This window comes from Oreochromis aureus, linkage group 12 (assembly GCF_013358895.1).
Source record: "Oreochromis aureus strain Israel breed Guangdong linkage group 12, ZZ_aureus, whole genome shotgun sequence".
Classification (NCBI taxonomy): domain Eukaryota; kingdom Metazoa; phylum Chordata; class Actinopteri; order Cichliformes; family Cichlidae; genus Oreochromis; species Oreochromis aureus.
Window position 1 is genome coordinate 25,856,431 of NC_052953.1, and position 17,988 is coordinate 25,874,418.

General features: G+C 41.9%; 1 protein-coding gene across 5 annotated transcripts in view; it reads right to left on the reverse strand.

The window, feature by feature from the left end:
• The window catches only part of LOC116323928 (tetratricopeptide repeat protein 28-like), a 180,569-nt gene that overhangs the window by 71,746 nt on the left and 90,835 nt on the right, over window positions 1-17,988 (reverse strand). The gene's annotated exons all lie outside the window — the stretch shown is intronic.

Consider the following 17,988-nt stretch of genomic DNA (forward strand, 5'->3'; position numbering starts at 1 on the left):
TGGCTGGTAGAAAAAAAAAAAGTGATGGGAAAGAGAGAGGGGAATGAGACAGAACTACTTACTCAAATCTGTCTGTAGCTTAGAAAATAACACCCATAAATACTTCAGATTACTCATTCTCTTTGACAGTACACACTTGTAAAAGAGTAACCCAACTGCCCGGTCTGTTTTTGCTATACTTTTTTTTTTTTTTTTTAACTTCAGATATGTATTTGCGTAATGTTTTGGACACATGGAAGAGCCTTCAAAGAGACAGAAATTAAACAGATTTGTCATCCAGTCATTTATTCATAGAGCTGGGAAAGTCACATTGTTGGAAGCATAATAAATCAGTACCATGAGGCAGATACTGCATGCAACTTGTAACATATTGTATCTTTCTGTTAGAGACTAATTTTTTCTTTTCTTTTTTTGGAACATTGTGCACACTGAAACCTAAAACAGACGCTGTCTCTGCGATCCAAAGCCCCAACAATAAGTGTGCTTTTTTCTCCCCCCCCGCATGTCTGTTTGGAATCACTAGCTGCAGAGAGATCTTTCATCCAGGCAAGTGACTCAGTATGTTTGTGTCTAAGGCCCGATCAGACAGAAATCCTACTGAGTTGTTAAACCTGACTCTGGTCCAGTCTTACAACACCAGCAAAGAGAGATGAAACTACGTTGCGCTCATTATTCACAATCCAAACCGATAAATCCCCTTAAGGAGAAAGCAAAGTGTCTCCCAGAATAGTCATATATGGGCTTGTGTCGCACATTTACAGCTACAAAGCAGTAAGAGATAAGAGTCCCAAAGTCTCCCTTATGCTGGTGTGTTTTTTGTGCGCTGGCTTGTGTGTGAGGGGCAGCAGCAGTGGTCCAGGCTACCGTCTGGCCACCTTCTCGCTCGGTAGGCAGCAACTCCACTCATAGCTTCCAAAAGTGACACAAGGGCTAATTTGCCATTAGCATCTCAGAGGCCTTTTCATTAGCCTTCCCAAGCTTCTCTGTTAGCACGACTAGGAAGTGAGAAAAGCAGAGAGGATTAGGGAAAATGAGACATGACATCGAATTTATAGAGACCAGTAATTAATTTCGCTTCCGTCCGAGACCCCCCACTGACTACCAATCTCTCTCCAGACCTGCTGCCCCCCACTTCAACATTTCCACCGCCCCTCACTTGCATCACATCTCCAAAGAAAATGACGACGACAGAGATTAAATTCAAAGCATTAACCTTTGTTCTAACACTGTTATTATATGAGTGGAGCACGGTTCAGGGAATCCGCTCAATATTAATTGCATCTAGCAGCAGTGGAGTTTGGGCAGGATGCACTGGCTAGAATTGAGAGACCCCACAAACGTTTTGCCCAAGGGAACAAAAGACATTTAAAAGCACTTCTCCCTTTGATTAGATTTAGCCTACAATATGACTGCTCTCCCTTTCATTCTCTTAAGCGCCGTACCCTGACCGAGACGACCGGGGAAAGAAGATGAAGGGAAAAAGATGTATTTAAAAGGAAGATTTGCGTCAAACAAAAAAAACCGGCTTCTTCTTTAATCACTTCATTGTAGCTTCTCTCGTCCTGCATAAGGTTGAAAGACTAGACCGGCTAGAAAATACATTGAAATACTGGAAAACAGAAGCACAACACTGAATGCATCACTGCAAAAGTGACAGAATCGATGTGCCATGCAGCCTTATAAGATTTCTTCTTCCATTAGTCTCCCATGGGCTTCAAAATACACCATATGGCTGCACAAAGACATAAACGTCACATAACCTCAGCCTCTGCATAATCCAACAAGTCAATTCAACCAAGTACCGCTGTTAAAACAGAGGGTTCCACTGAATTTACATTGCAGTGGCTGAATACTAATTAGGGACAATGGTGATCGTGATACTGATGAGAGCTCAAGATAAACCGAAACTGACGTACAAGTAAAAGACTGAATAGCACGCAGCAAAATCAAATAGTGCTGCAGAGATAACGCCGTCGGGTCGGCGATGCTGTCAGCATGGATTGAAGCATTTTGGGTGAAGTAAAAGCAAGATGTTTACCCCTACACATTTTTATTTGAATGCACGCTTAACAGGATCTTTTCTAAAAACACGGCAGCATCTGCTCAGAGCTGCTGCTACAGTGATTAGCACAGCCTCTGTAGCTCTTAGCCAGACAAGAGAAATAAACAGAGGTACGGTACAGGGGGCATTACAAAGAAGGAGGCAGCAACGCAGATTTGCTGTGCCCTGTCAATGTACAGCATTGTATGCACAACTGAGTGTCAGCGTCTCATCTTTCAGCCAAGAAACAGCTCCCTAAACAGGAAAGAAAGAGAGTGACTCCTCTGAAAGCCAAGTTCCCACGCAGCACATGCCCTCCTGAAATGTGACACATCTGTTTGGCATCTTTTTACAACATGACATCGACAAAACAAGACTTCGAATAATGCGTTTTGCCAGAAATTCAATCCGGGGTAAATTATTGAACCTTCTTGCATGTTCGCGTCTTGTACTTAATGCAGCATTGTGCTGATACCACAGAAGAGTGGATAGAGAGGGGAAGGTTTGTCGTTCGTACCCGTGGGTGAATTCTGAGAGGGCTTATGTGCACGTGTGCATGTGCGTGATTACGTGTGAGTGTGTGTGTGAGAGCAAAAGAGAGAGCCTACAAAACACATATGAATAAGAGACAGGGTGAAAGATTTTCTTCTTTCTCGAATATTTTAATATTTCATGAATCCTTGTTTGATGTAGTTTTAAATATTCATGCTTTTATGCTTAGGAGGAAGAGGGAAATGATGCAAAAAATCACCGCAATACACTGTGCTAGACACTGTGGGGAACCAACATTCCCTGTGCATATACACAAATAAGCTCACGCACACCGCTGAATACGCTCTTTCGCTCTAACAAGGCACTTACAATGAAACATGGACAATTTTCTTCAAGTGACAGCTCTGTTGTTCACAATAAGGCTCACAGTCAGAGCAAGTGAACAGAAAGTTGACAAGATTAAGACTGTGAATTTGGTGCAACACCAGCTGTTGGAGGCTCTTTTTCTATTAGGAGATTAATGTCTCAGCATATGTCCTTGCCCCCTTCTTAGGCTGTACACTCTAACCCCAGAGGTGTCTTCAGTCCCTGGGAACATGTCTGTGTTTCCACTTGTCGATCTTTGCTCAAGATCTCGGGGTTAAAGAAAAAAAATCTAGTAAAAACATATATATGACTACCAAATGGATCAGAACACCGAGCGACAGTAATATGATTTGGTAAACAAAGTTTCACTGTGTGTACGCAGTCAGCACTCTTCCTGATATAAGCACTTGTACAGAATTTCTTATAGAGCCGTTTGAAAACCAAATAGCCAGACTTTGTATAATTTTCTGAAGAGCTCTTGAGTAATAGTTCTCCAAGATTTCTAAAGGTCTTTCAAAGTTTTGGAAATTTGGCTGCTTTTTCACTCATTTTCAGTCCAGACTTTGTACCTGACCATTTTTGGAGGAATGTTTTTTTTTTGTTTTGTTTGTTTCTTAAGCCACTCAACACTGACCTATGAATCATTCAAGTAAAAAAAAAAGCACCTAACTCAAAGGAGGAACCACTGTTGTGTGCACACCAACAGACATTTTTTACTAGCAGCTAGTCAAAATACATAATTTATTCCCATTTTTTTAGTTGAATCTATGAAAAATGACAAAGATAACACAATTTGGCAGGCATAAAATAGTGTTTTTGCACCAACAAGGTGATTCCCAAAGAGTTATTGGCTGAAAACCTTGCACATCTTTGGATGCTGTGCCGTATGTCCTTAAAAAATTGAGAAAACTGGACGTGAAGTGAAGGACAAAAGAGAAAGTGGTAGTCCAAAAAAACAATCCACAGCAGATGAATAGCATCTGAAAGTCGTGTCCTTAAGTAATAGGGGGGAAAATTCTGCAAAAACCTCACAAAGGACCTGAGAGATGCATTTGGCACTTAAGCAAAGTGTGTGACTGGCAACCGTTTCATTTTTCAGCATGACAGCGATCCCAAACACACTGATGATGTTGTAAAAGCATACCTGGACAGAAAACCAGTCTGTAGCACTCGGACCTCAACATTATTAAAGCAGTGTGGGATCATCCTGACAGAGAACAGAACAAAAGGCAGCAAACATCAAAGAGCTTTGAATGTCCTTCAAGAAGCCCGGAGAACTATTCCTGAAGACTACTTCAAGAAATGACAAGAAAACTGTGTTGAAGAATAAAGGTGGTCATAAAAAAATACTGACTTCCAAGCTAATTAGAATTGCACAAACTCTGTTTTTGTCTTACATATTATAATTTCATTAAATATAAAGCTGTAACCATTTCGCACTATTTGTGTATCTGCACGTGCGTCCTTTATCTAAGTTTCTTTTCTCAAATTGCAGTGTGTGATGCATGTAGTAATTCCAAGACAAAATGCACCCAGACAACAGTCTAATCTATTTGTTTACCTGATCCCAAAACTGTGATTTTCAGAATGAAATCAAATAGCGTAGGTAATTTGCAAATACTCTGTACCAAGGGCACTGGAGCTGGAAACACGCCCATGTGTTCAGGGTTTTTTTTTTAACTAACAGCTGAAGCTGTTTTCTCCCTCACATTCAGAGGTGTAAAATCTCACGCACACTGATGTCTCTCTAAACAAGTAGCCTAGCTCCTCACACACAATGCAGACAGCCTGTCACCGAACAGATGGCTACAGCTGTGCTCCGGTAGCCCAAGGCCTTGTGTAGCTTGCTGTGTCCTGATCGGTGATCAGCAATAATAGAGATGCACTCAAATGTGGAAATCAATAGAAGCCGCATAAGCTCCGTTTAGATCGTGCCACACCCTTCAGTGCTGTACTGTGTTTAGGATACGCCTGCTGCAGATGGATTCTGATCACCCACAGGGCGAGTGGTGCCAAAGCTACGACTCTGAACTGAACCCCCGCTGGTGACATAATGGAACCCAAATCAGTCCATCAAACAGGGACAGCAGGCTGCAAACACACTGCAGGCACACACGCACATACACAAACACAAACTGAGAAAAAATACATCAATATCTCGAGAAGAAAACCGCCCATCTGTCTCCAATAAACGTGTATTACTTGAAATCAGCTTTCCACACTGGCCGGGACGCTGGGATTAGATTAACACTAATAGCGTGACAGGAACAAAGGCATTGCTGCTTTTCTTTCCTCTCTGTCTTTGCTCTTTAACTATAGGTGTTGTTGCCTGGTTTCCAGTGTGGCCCAGAAATGTCATGTGTCGACCAGGGTTTAAGACATGTGCCTGCGCCATCCCTTGCACATCTCCGCCACTACGCTTTCAAGGTGACACAGTCGACTCGGCGGGTACACAAAATGTCAGCTGCTTAATTTAATATCCAGGGATAACTGTCGCCTATGACAAATTAGCTGGGAGAACAGTTGAAAAAAGTGAAATGGAATGATTGCAGCTTTGGGCCCACTGCCCTTCAAGCTGACAAGCTGAAAGCCACAGAAGAAGCACAATGGAGCCTCTGCTTAATTAAATCTATTTCTGAAGCCAAAACTGCGAGCTTCTATCCATCTCCCGTGACTCCTCGCAGGTAGACATCCCCCAGTTCCCCATGGTTGAAGAGGTCCGATGTTCCCCAGGAGGACCAGTGGGAGCATTACACCCATTGCCCTGGGTCAAACATAAACCTCTGGCCCCGGGGTCACAGGGATGGAATCATGACGCAGCTGCCTGTCTATTACCGTCTCCCCAATCTAATAAAGCCAAACCCTAAAACGGCAAAACATCCCTGACCTGCATCGATCGATCTGTGTTTATCTGTCCGTACGCGTTCTGTTTGTGAGGAGAAAAAAAAGCAGTGACAGACTCATTTTTCCCTCACACTGGGTGAAAGATGTCTTCAATAATCCAGCCAATCAATGAAAAAATGTTGCTTTTACAGGGTTTTGTTTTGCCTTACGTGCTGACTTTGAGGGCTTTTGTAGAACACCCCCGGTTAACTGTACAGTGACATTTTTGTTAACAAGATAAGCCACATCAAAGGTGCATGTTAAGCACCTATGCAAGTCAAATTGAGACACCTCGCAATCTGCATGTAGGTAGACACAGTAAAATATTTATGATCCATTGATGCATTCCTCCCTAAAGGCGTTGTACACTCTGGTGATTGCTGTACTATCCAAAGCCCCTAATTAGCCCATTAGATTAGATGGCTTTAATGAGAGCAAATTAAACAGATCATTCTATGTAGAGCTGGCAATTAAAGGGTAAATGTTTCATTATTCCGTGAGTGGCGACAATGAAACTCAGGTATACTCCAGGTTGCCTGGCAGGGATTTCAGTGTGAGAGACAATGTAGGAGTCTCTCATGGCTGCGAGGAATCGATTAGCCGGCTCACATCAAACTGGCAGGCAGCGTAGGACTCCAGATTGGAAAAGGTCATAGTCAGGTATGCGGAATCAATGCTGAGTATTCTGTATTCACTGAGTCTTGCATTATCTGGCTAGGGGGATGGTTTAACGCTTTCTAAAAACAATTATCAAAAGACAAAGAGAACCTTCAATAAAGAAGGTCAGGCCTTGTAACCGGTGGAGTGTCATATGGCGTACATCTATTGTGACAGTCGGAGTGAAACAGAAGGGAAAAAACTGATATTGCTCATTTATCACAAACAGATGAAACAGCACAATAGTGGCAAGCTGTGGGGTCGTGCAGTGACACGCTGTCACAATGCACTGTTTGGCAGAGGAAATTCAATTTTCTCTCTGCTACGTGCACGTCCACCATAACTGACGGCCTCACAAAGGAAACAAACCGAAGGAAAGTGTTAAAACACCAGATTAAAAAAAATTTAAAAAAAAAAAAAATCGCTCTCCCCCCGTAGCTCCAAGCATGTTAATTCCAATGTTAGAAAAGCCACTTCACACTCTGCCGCCATGATTTATGGCCCGATTTGTCACATGGATGCAGCTAGCATAGTTGCATTCCTATTAGCATCTTAAGAGTGTTTAGATGTAAGGCTGCAAGGGTCAGGGTGTTAAACAGATTTCCGTGCCCCTCTCAACTAGATCCTTGGCTCGGCTCTGCCTGAGCACTGCACACGATCCCAACAGCCACAGGGGCTGACTAGCAATTAAAGTGGGCATTAATTACTTAAAGGAGCTTTAATCAATCAAGGCCAGATGGTGAACCTGAAAAAAGAGAGCAAACTCAAGGCTTCATAAGTGCCCTCTGTGCCGACTAGGCTAAAGGTGGTCATAAAAGACTATATTAGAAAGGCCTGCTTTTTATAGACCTCACATTTTTCAAGTGAAACAGTCCATCGAGCTACGAGCGGCAATCTCCACTGGATATTTTAAGTGTTTACTGCCATTATTAAGTCTTTTTCTGTCTGTTTTTTTAAGTGCAACAGATAATCCCAATTATTCAATACAAATTTGTGTGTTTGATCATTTCTTTACAATGCAAATTTAATAAGGAGTCCTAATCGCCTGTGCCCCTGATGTGCTTTACCCCACAGTCATAATAGAAGAGGCTACTTGGCCCCGCCTCTGTGCTCTTCTGGCCTGAGGCACCGTGTCCTCCATCTTAATTTGTACTCCTTTAATTGGCTCTGACACTAACCTCAAGCAGGGCTGAAAAATACCCTCTTCTTAGTAAACACAAAAGAAGGGACAAGTGTTCCCAACATGAGAAACCAGGCGTCTTCATTACTCACTGGAAGCTGCGCCCAACTGAGCCTCTTGCGAGAACTCTCTAAAGCATGACAGTATAAGCGGTTTTAATATCTCACATGTTGCTTCCATCTCCCCCGATTTATTGAATTTATAGCAGGACTCGAGATGTACTGTGGTAAAAATGAAGGGGAAAAAAAAAAACTCTATTCGGAAAATATTTAGTCTGTGCGAAATGAAAACACTTGAAAGTGGCATTTGCAGAGTGCGAAAAATAAGCTGCCAAGTCAAAATAGTTTTTCGGAGCCCGAGGTGCTTTTTTTGCTTGGTTATCGCTGAAGATCCCAGAGAGAGGGAGAGTCCACCAAGTCATTACCCTCTCACACTGTCACACAGTAGGCACAGCTCCTTGCCAGTGTCAGCACTTGGGTTGGGTTCATTAAGTTGCTCTGGCCTTAGTGGGAAGTTGCTTCATCAAACAAGAGTCAGCAGCCCAGGCTGCCATCTGACAGTGTGCTTCTCCAGAGCTGCCCCACAATACTTAAAAAGACTCACAGTCAGCCTTTATGGAGAGCTCTAATGAAAAGCATGGCATGAGCCCCACTGCTTTTGATTCTGCTAGTGAGAAGTCATACATGATTGAGTAAAGGCAAGCTGAATCACAGATAAAGCACTGAGGGGTTGATAAGACTGGACAAAGAAGAGGGGAGCGTTTGAAAAGACAATGAGAATGGAGCACAAAACAGTTTTATATACACGACAGTGGACGAGGGCTCGAAAAGGAGGTAAAGGTCTGCACATCAAGGAGACACACCGATGCCCCTTGTTATTCCTCCCTCGTCTACTGTACATGTCTGCTGCCATCCAGGCTATCAGAGCTGTTTATTGTGAATGACCTATTTCTCCTTCCCATCTCCCAGTGCAGCAGCAGCATCACTATACTGGGGTATTGTGGCTACAGCGCCACTGCTTCACCATACCCATGCACAAAGGGAAGTCCCCAGCGATTATCAGATAAATGCACTTTAATTCACAACACATGCAGCGGAGGTTTATATATAGACGGGCTAATTCCCCCTCGGCCACACTGCAATATGAACTCCACGGAGCGCCAATTTAAGTGTGTGATGAGTCCCACGCGGACAAGGTCCTCTACTTATCATATATATGACATGCTCCAGCACATTGCTGGGCCAGAGAAAATATGAAAAGCTGGAGAGAGAAAAAAATCAGGATTATGAGTGGACCAGTGTGGACTTTTTCATTATTAATGAGGAGACAATGAAGTAGGTTTCAGGGCGGCTTTTCTGTGAAGAGATATTGGTCACTCCTAAATGTAGCTGAGCTCCACAGTAGCATAATTTTCACAGGATATTTGTCACACTAAGAGAATCAAAAAAGCCAAAAAGATGCAGAGAGCCGCACATCGCAGCTAATGCACATTATAGCAGCAAGTGCTTCCAATTTTACTCTGAAATCCTGACAGTTGACTCCCAATAGAGGGCTAATTGGCAGACTCCTACTGAAAGGAGGTATCTGCCTCTGATAACGCTGAGTAGTCCTGTAGCACATCTGCGCAGTCTTTGTGTTAGCTCATTAAACAAGTTCCCTCAGCGTTCTTTGGCCATCACCATGCATCATTAATTGTGCCCGCCTGCTAATAACGTTTGCTGCGTTTCCCTCACTTTGATATCTATCTCTATGCGTGCTGTGACATTCTTTGGCTTGTCCGGTAAAAAAAGGAAGAAGTGAACAGGTTGCATTACAACCTGTGGACTGCGTATATGCTAAAAAAACAGACAGTGTATATGTTCACTGGAAGTCCTTTGGCAGCTCCTCTGAACATCAAATTAATCCGCTTCCAGAAACAAGAAAACACGCATGCATGCTCACGCAAACACACCCCTGCAAAGAAGGCCAAATAAAAACACTTGCTCAGAACTCTGAGTCATACTGTGGGTGCCAACAATCAATATGGCTCACCGCACACAGCTGGCTGCAGCAAGGGAATGTATTAATTTTCTCATTTAGAAACAAATATATACTACAAATAGATTAATGGTGTTTGATCAGCTCGGCGGAGCAATGCCAATTAGCATGTGTAGAAGGAAAGAAGCACTGTGCTTTATGATTACTTTATCATTATTATTATTATTATTATAAGTGCTGCCCTAAAAGCAGGGTAGCTACTAAAAATATGACTTATAAAATGTCACAGCTTTATACAAAAGCATTATAGCTCCCAAGAAGGTGTTACAAGGAAAAACAGTTGAGAAACAAAGGAAAATTTAAAAGAAGGAAAAGAAACACGGGGGGAGAGGATCGTTAGCACCATTAGAGCTAGGAGAGTAGGCCCACGAGTGTGGAAAATTGAGGCTAGGGTTAGCTTAGGACCAGTGAGAGTTGAAAAGTGGACCTCTTTTCATACTACACGGAGTTTGGCAATTACTGGTGACAGCGGTTCGCACCAAGATGGGGAAAAAATTGATCCAGACAAGCAAGACTTAGTTTGCTTTGTTAAAAGTAATTAATCACTGTGGCCACAGAGGAGGGTTGGGTGCCTTGAGTGCTGCACAGTTCTGCTCAGCGTGTCTGACTGCGCAGCCAGTGAGTGAAAAGGGACAGAGAAGGGTTTTAAGGAGAACTTTCATGAGAGAGAAGGGAAAAAAAACAGACCGATGGAGGAACGAGGCTGGGAAAGAAGAAACATGCGCACGCTGCACCCATTTATTCACATGCATGCACTCGAGGGGACCTATAGTGCAATCCATCATAAAAGTCTTATCCACACCCACTGAGGAAAAAAAAAAAAACCTACAGTAACAGGGAGCTGCGGGATAAGCAGGTAAAAATCTGGAAAAATACAGATAATCCTTTCACCTTCAATTCACTGTAAGTGAAATGAATGCTCATCTTCTGCCGCAGGTAACTTAACATGAAATAAACATCATTTGCTCGGTTTCTCCCTCTAAAAGAAAAAAACATTTGATCCACGTCTTCAGAACCACTTTAGCATCTGTAATTTTGTTTTTTATTGCTTATGCTCAGTTTTTAATTGAAAGACAAATCCAGCAGCGGTCTTGTTTTTATCGCATTAGACACCCTCCTCCTACTTTGTGATTACAGTGATCCTAGAGATGAATCACTGCAGACGCTCTTATTGCCTCTTGTAATTTCCTGTTACCTTTCTCCTGCTGGACTACTGTCAGTCCAAATACACCATAATTATGATTAGTTTAATTGCGCGCATCTTCGAGCTCATCATCAACACAAAAGCAAAGAGAGAGAGAGGGGGAAAAAAGCTAAAACTGAACACATGCTGGGCATACTGTAAATCCCATTAGATAACACACGCTGCCCTCAAGCTCTCAGTGCTGTGAACCACACTCACTCCTCCCCACCCTCCACTCTGCAGTGATAACAGCAGCAGGAGCCCAGAGCCACAAAGACACAACCCTGATCAATAACAGAGCACATACACACACTCACAGAGGAGTCCAGTGATCTCATAGTAGCTGGGGGTCTTAGGGGAATGGGCGTCACTGGGCAATGGGAAAATTGGATGTGAAATCGTGAGTGGAGCTGGGAAGGAAAAAGACAGACGGGTAGGGCACAAGAATGCCATGGGTGCTCTCCAGTGTCATATTTCTATCCAAAAGCTAGAGAGTTAGGAGCAGCAGCTGCAGCAGCAGCAGGGAAATGGCCATGTGTTAAGAAAGGGCTCACTGAAGTGCTGGCTGTGCAGCCGCGGGCCTGGACTCTAATAGAAACAGAAGCCAGAGACCCTTCCATGTCAGCGCCTCGGCTGAGCTGAATACTAAATCCTCCTCTTGTGGTAATGATCACCCCAAGCAAGAAGCAGGTCTGAAACAGCCGTTTGCAAATGAACATCGGGAAACCTGTAAATTCAAATTAGCAAATGGTCTGTACCGGCAGCTCTGTTGTGTAAGACCTAGAGGACACAGTTTGACCAATAAGGGCAATGATCCTCTGGTTTTGTAGTTTCCACACATTGCACTTCTAGCCTCACTGTATTAATGCAACAGTTTGCCTCATCACAACCCCATGGGGTCGGGTTGGGAGTCTTAAGAAATAGATGCAGCATGATAAATGGCAAAAAGAAGCAGAATCCCCTCCCATATAGTAGGGGTGTATGAATTACCTATCAGGCTGGCCAGGGAGTGATGACCCCAGTGGACGTAGCCAACCCTGCCACCATAAATTACTAAGCCACTAGTCCCTGCTTGAGACCTTGCTATAACTCACACACACACAACACACACAAACACCCACACACCCTTTGGACCTCCTCCTTAAATGGACCTCCACTCTCATAACTTATTATTAGATGGCACAATGTGAGAGTAGTGCTCTATTACTTAATGACAACACTAATATTGGAGCCTATTATATCATGCTTACTGAGGTAATTACTAGAGATGCACCAATGTGAATTTTTCAGTCCCAGTATCGTTACAGATACTTTGGCTTCGGGTAACAGCCGATAGCGAGTATTGTGCGGACTGAAAATCATTATTTTATGTGCAAGGCGACATTAGTAACCCCTTGCACACATACACAAAATGATATAATGACTTATGTCATGTTACTTACCTCATTTATAAACTGCTTTTTGAATTTCTGCTGTCTTGCTGTCATTTATTTACACTCGCTCTAATTGGGCTCCTCTCCTCTGCTCTCTGTTTCACCCTGTGCGCTCTTCCCCACCCACACAGAGAGGAGCAGAGGAGATGGGAAGGTGAAGTCACGGTGATTTTGTTCAAATTCACCCGACGACTGTTCAACTTAAAACCAAATGGGGTGAAAAAAAGAAAGGAAGAAAGAGAGAGAGACACAAGCTAAAAGGTAGTGCACCATGAAGTTTCCTTTCCCCTTCATATCTTTTATCTCAACGCTGAAATCACAGCTATTTTATACAATTATTCATTGACTTCAGAAACATAATCTTTTTAACTGGGGATTTCCTTGAACTCTAAATATAATTAAACTGAAATGAGAAATTCAAAGGTACATTTTGTAAAGGAAAGACGGCCTGTATTTATATCACAAGACACAATAAAAGCATCAACAGACACCTGATCCAGCTATTAGTGTCAGTGTCAAGTACAACACTAGCTATTGCAACAGACGGCTTCCAAGCTATCAGGTCAGACAGCACTTTTGAAACCTATACTGGTCTTCATATACCAGCACACCACCCAAACACACAGTTTCATGTGCTGTATATATCCTCTTCTCTGTAAACTATGCTCCTGCTCTGCGTGCTGGGAAAATGTAACTACTGCAGTTTTCTAACACTATCCTCCCTGAATCATTTATCATGTTGTGGCATTAAGATAACATCCTGCACTAAGTCATCTTCTAGTGCTATTCTATGAATAAACTTCCTAATATCAGTCAGCGATGGCTCATTATGCTGGCTTATCATGTTGGGCCTCTTTTAAAGTGTTTTTTCTCTTGGGTTAGAAAAAAAAAAGTGTGCTAGTGTGCTTTTTTTTGGTGCTGCTGGATTAAGCATCCTGTTTTAAACATTTTTCTGCCGCTTTTTTCCCCCAGAGCCAGCAGAGATGAAGAGAGCTTTGGAGTGTTCAGAGAGAATTTCATTCAACCTGTAGTGCTTCATGTTCCCCTAAGGGAGTTCCCTTTTCTCTATGAGGGGTCTGAAGCTAAACAACCCCGAGGAGAGGGCCAGGGAGCCACTCATCTACTGTACAAACATGGGAAGCACAGACATGGTGGAGCAGAAGGCTGTTTACAAGACTAACCAAGCAGATAAATCACCCGTGATCACTCTGAGAGATTTTCTAAGATAAATAGCGCACGACACCAGGTTAAAACTGTGACACACAGATTAGTAGTGGAACATTACTTTTAGGTTTTATGTTACTTTTACTCAAGAAGGAAGAAAACAAAAGTTCAAGCGTATGAAAAACAATTTAAAAAAACTAGATCACTGTCAGGGGCAATTCTCTGATCAAAATCATAACCAATGTTCCCTCTAAGCTGCGCACGTGCGCAATTGCGCACTGCCGGCACGGTCTCTGCGCACAGAAAATATGTGTTGCGCACAAAAAAAATTAACCTGAATTGAAATTAAAATTAATACTTTAACAGTTCTGTTTTGCAGTGTTAGTCAGTGAGTGACTGGCTGCTCCCATATTGTATTAGAACGATGCCACCTTATCCCATAGTCCAGCCAATAATGCGATTTACATTCATATATACGCAGCCAATCAACGTGGTTGACAGGCTATGACAGCGTCCTTATGTGCCGACACCGGAGTTTTAGCTGGCAAAGCGGCGTGGCTGATGTGGAGTGAAGCCACGTTAATGACAACGTGTACAACCATTGGAGATGTGAGCAGGACAGACGAACAATTGACGAAAAAGTGTGGACTTTATGCCAGTTTTTAAATTGTGTTGATAGGCCACGTAAAACCAGAGTTGTGATAAAAATATCTGCAATGTTTGGTTTTCTTCCTGAATACTATCGTTGCTTATATTTACTGCGGGAAGAAACGGTAAAAACGGCGTTTTATAAGAAAAAAGGCTCGAAAGCACTCTCCGCATGTGAGCAAAAACAAACTCCGCCCCCCTCTCTCTTTCCTATTCGTCCAAAAAAGTACCATGTCGACCAATCAAAAAATGATATGGCAACGTGGCATCTAGTTGTTAAGAAACGGGGGGAAGTTTTAGGAGTGAGGGCGGTGTTTTGATATGTGAGAGATTTGCGACGTTTAGCGCAAACCTTGTGTAGTTAGTGTGTAGTTAGTGTGTAGTGTAGTCAATAGTTTTGTTGTGTGTGTCAGAACAATGAGGCGACTGCTGAATGTTACAGGTGTTACAGGAGTGATACATCTCCTGTTGTCAGGCCTGCAGGTATCAGGCTGTTGTTCTCCTTTATCTCATAGTGGACAGAAATTATTTTTTGGAGTGGCACAAATAATTTGTGTGGCATCAGATTTGATGCAGAACAGCTGATTGTTCTGTAAATAGTTTGAAATGTTTATTTAAAAACGCCTTGGCTGCATTTAAAAAAAAAACAGCTGCAAAAATCTTTGTTGTTTGCCAAACAGAGTTACTTTTTTGAAGAAGTAACTATATAATTAATTGCCCAGCATTGGTCTTTATATGCTGTATTTTGCAGACAGGGAGTTAAAGGACTCTCTCCCAGCGCACAGACTCATAATACAAGTCAGAGCTTTTTTTAAAAAAAAGAAAGAAAGTTGTGTTTTCAAAATTGGAGTTCAAGTTATTTTTACTTCCAATAGTGTTAACATACTACACAGGTCAATGACTAGATTTTTTTTACATTTTCATTGTAAGTGGGCTAAAGCAGTTAATTAAAAGTAGTCTAACATAAATGTTGTAATTGCTGTAATTTGATTATTTTAATAAACCATGTAACTTGGATGAATTAGATGCTGGCGCGACCACAGCGCACACGTCTGATGTCGCTCACAGTGGTCCAAGGGATCGCTCAGGGAGTTTGTGTGTTCGCTCAGACACATGAAAAATTAGAGGGAACATTGATCATAACCACTGCATGCATGCAGACATGCTTCAGCATTTGAAAGTATATCAAACATAGAAAAATGTTTATTAAAGATCTTATTAGAAAATTCCGAGTTTTGCAAAAGGCTCTGTTAATAATATTTTCCTGCTATGTCACTGGAAATCGACCATCGTGAGGCTTTTCAAGGGCCCAAGGTCCCTATTAGTTAGTCTGCATTCCTTTGCAGTAGCTGCTGGGGGAAAAGAATAATTTCCTGGATCTAATACTTTATAGTGCTCTGTACAAAAATTTCATTTGGTCCTGCTGAAGGACAAACAAATGACAATTAAAACATAAGTTCTTTGGAAAGGACAGCAAATGTAGGATTGCACTGATCCTGATAGTGATTAGAAGCTGCTGCTTTTCCACTGGTCAGCCCAGTGTTTCCCACATCAACATTCAGTTGGCAGACCTTTGCTTTACTTTGCAAGAAGTATTAACACCCAAATATAGTTAGTAAATCTTTTATTTTTGTTATTTGTCTGAAAGGAACACTACTTCTAATGGTTTTATTGCTGGACTCTTGAGGCTGCTAACCAGACAAGTCTAGCCCTTCACCTGTTTTTGCCGACCTACTTCACGATTAGCTAGGTCACTATTAAAGCAGTTTTCTTGACCTCATTTACTTTAGACCAACTCCAACTCCACAACTGGAAGGGCTGGCAACAACACCCCTCCTCCTGCTGGAAATCTGCTCGTGGGCCAGTCTTAATCAGAGCCTACAGCAAGTGCAGAGCTGGTTCTGCTGCTACATCCAGCTCATCGAGGCTACACAGCAGAACAAGGACTACAAGCCACAGTCAAAGACGGTGGAGTTGCAGTGCTTCAACATGTGACACACCTGCAATAACATTTGTAAACTGGAGAACCTAATGAACAGTATTAGCTAAATCAATCATTTAAATAAGCATGCAACTTTTTGAAAACATGTGCACTGACCCATAAGGCCAGTAAAAGAGCCTAAATCTGTGGGAAACACTGTAGCCATTGACCAATCATGGCTAAAATGTAGCGTGCTGTGCAGAAGCTTGATGCACACCTTTCTAAACCTCTCCCTGATATAGACCACAATAACTGTGATTGTTATCAACATGCCTGGTAGCAATATGCTGGGTAATCAACAGAAACACAACATATTGATTTGTGCAAGAAATTTCTTCAGTGAAACAAACATAAAGGGCCATAATTGTGAGTGGGCTAACTCATATCACTACTCCGTACAGCTAGATAGTGCCAGTTATCTGCCAGTGTAGCATCTGTTATTTCCTTTTGCTCTACCAATCTGTGTGTAACTCAATCAGTTCTGAAGTCTTTGCTCTTTTTTTGGACGCAGTAATGTCAGATAAACTGAAACATTCATTGCACATTCATTAGCTCCAACTCTGACAACAGCTCAGCTGGCATTGTTTCAAAGTAAAAAAAAAAAAGATGCTGCAGCAATCCCAGACAAGTTGGATAAAATGGGTTCTACAGCAATTAATTTCAGTTGGATTTTATTTGCACAAAAAAAGCTTCACACTAACCTGTAGTACGATTTTGAGGTTTGTTTGAGTGAAAGTAATAAAAAAGGTCCACTAATTGGGTGCAGATTTGGGGAAGAAAGGTAAAAAGAATAAACACATCTGGCATTTTTATGAAAGAAATTACTGTTCGTAGAAAAAGAAAATGAAGACAGGCTGAAATCAAATAAGAAAAAAAAGAATAACAACAAATCAGATATCAGAATATATTAAGAAAATTGCAACTGATGCATCTCTAAAAATGATTTAAATGTTTTATATCTGTTAAACAGAAAGTATAAAGAAAAATCTGTAGGAATGGTTTAAACGTTGTAGTTTAAACTATACAGCTGCTGAAATCCAGTAGCTGAAAAAAACACTAAGATATAAATGGCATCCCACAAAAATCTTTGTGTGTGCGCGAATGTGTGTTAGTGTGCATGTCTGCAATACCCTTCCATGACTGAGTCATCTTATTAAACCCGTTGCCTGGAGAGACCAGAGTAATTACTCAGTCCTTCACAACACCTTTTGGACTTTGGGCCAGATTCAATGTGCTGCTCCAAATGTCACACACCTTAGTTGGCAATTAAGCAGCTCTCTCCCACAGTGGCAGTTTAATGGGCTTCTTCCACTAAAAATAAAAGCTGTGAGATACTCATATCACATTACAAGAAAAGGAGGGTTGTGATGATCCATATCATGTATTTTCTATATAATTTGCAGGTGAGTTATCAGGTCATATTGAGCCTGGAAATGGAGATAATGAAAACATTTAGTAGGAGATGCAGGCCACCATTTGCGTTTTTCAGCTTGCGTGTTTTCTGCTTACTAGAGCAACGAATTCGCTTTTAATTGGTGTCCTACATTTAATCCAAATCATTTCCTGCAACGTAGCCTGCAACTTGCCAAAAAATATTAGGTTTAATTTGGATTTAAATCAGGTTTTTAATTTAGATTTTTAGTATTTCACAGGTCTTATAAAGCCTTAATCCCATGTCTTTCATTGAAGATGTTTTGCAGCTTGTATGCTTATAAATGGGGTTTATACTAGTTAAGGCACTGCTTAAAATTCACACCCCTGCTCTGCATATCTGTCACCAGTACAGAAACATTAGGTGATAATTGTCTACAACGAATGAAAACACAAGGTCAGAGAGCAGCTGCACTTAATGCATACACCAGCCAGAGCAAAGTTTGACACCACATTCCTGTCAAGGCTCATTCAGTAACACCGAGCCACATC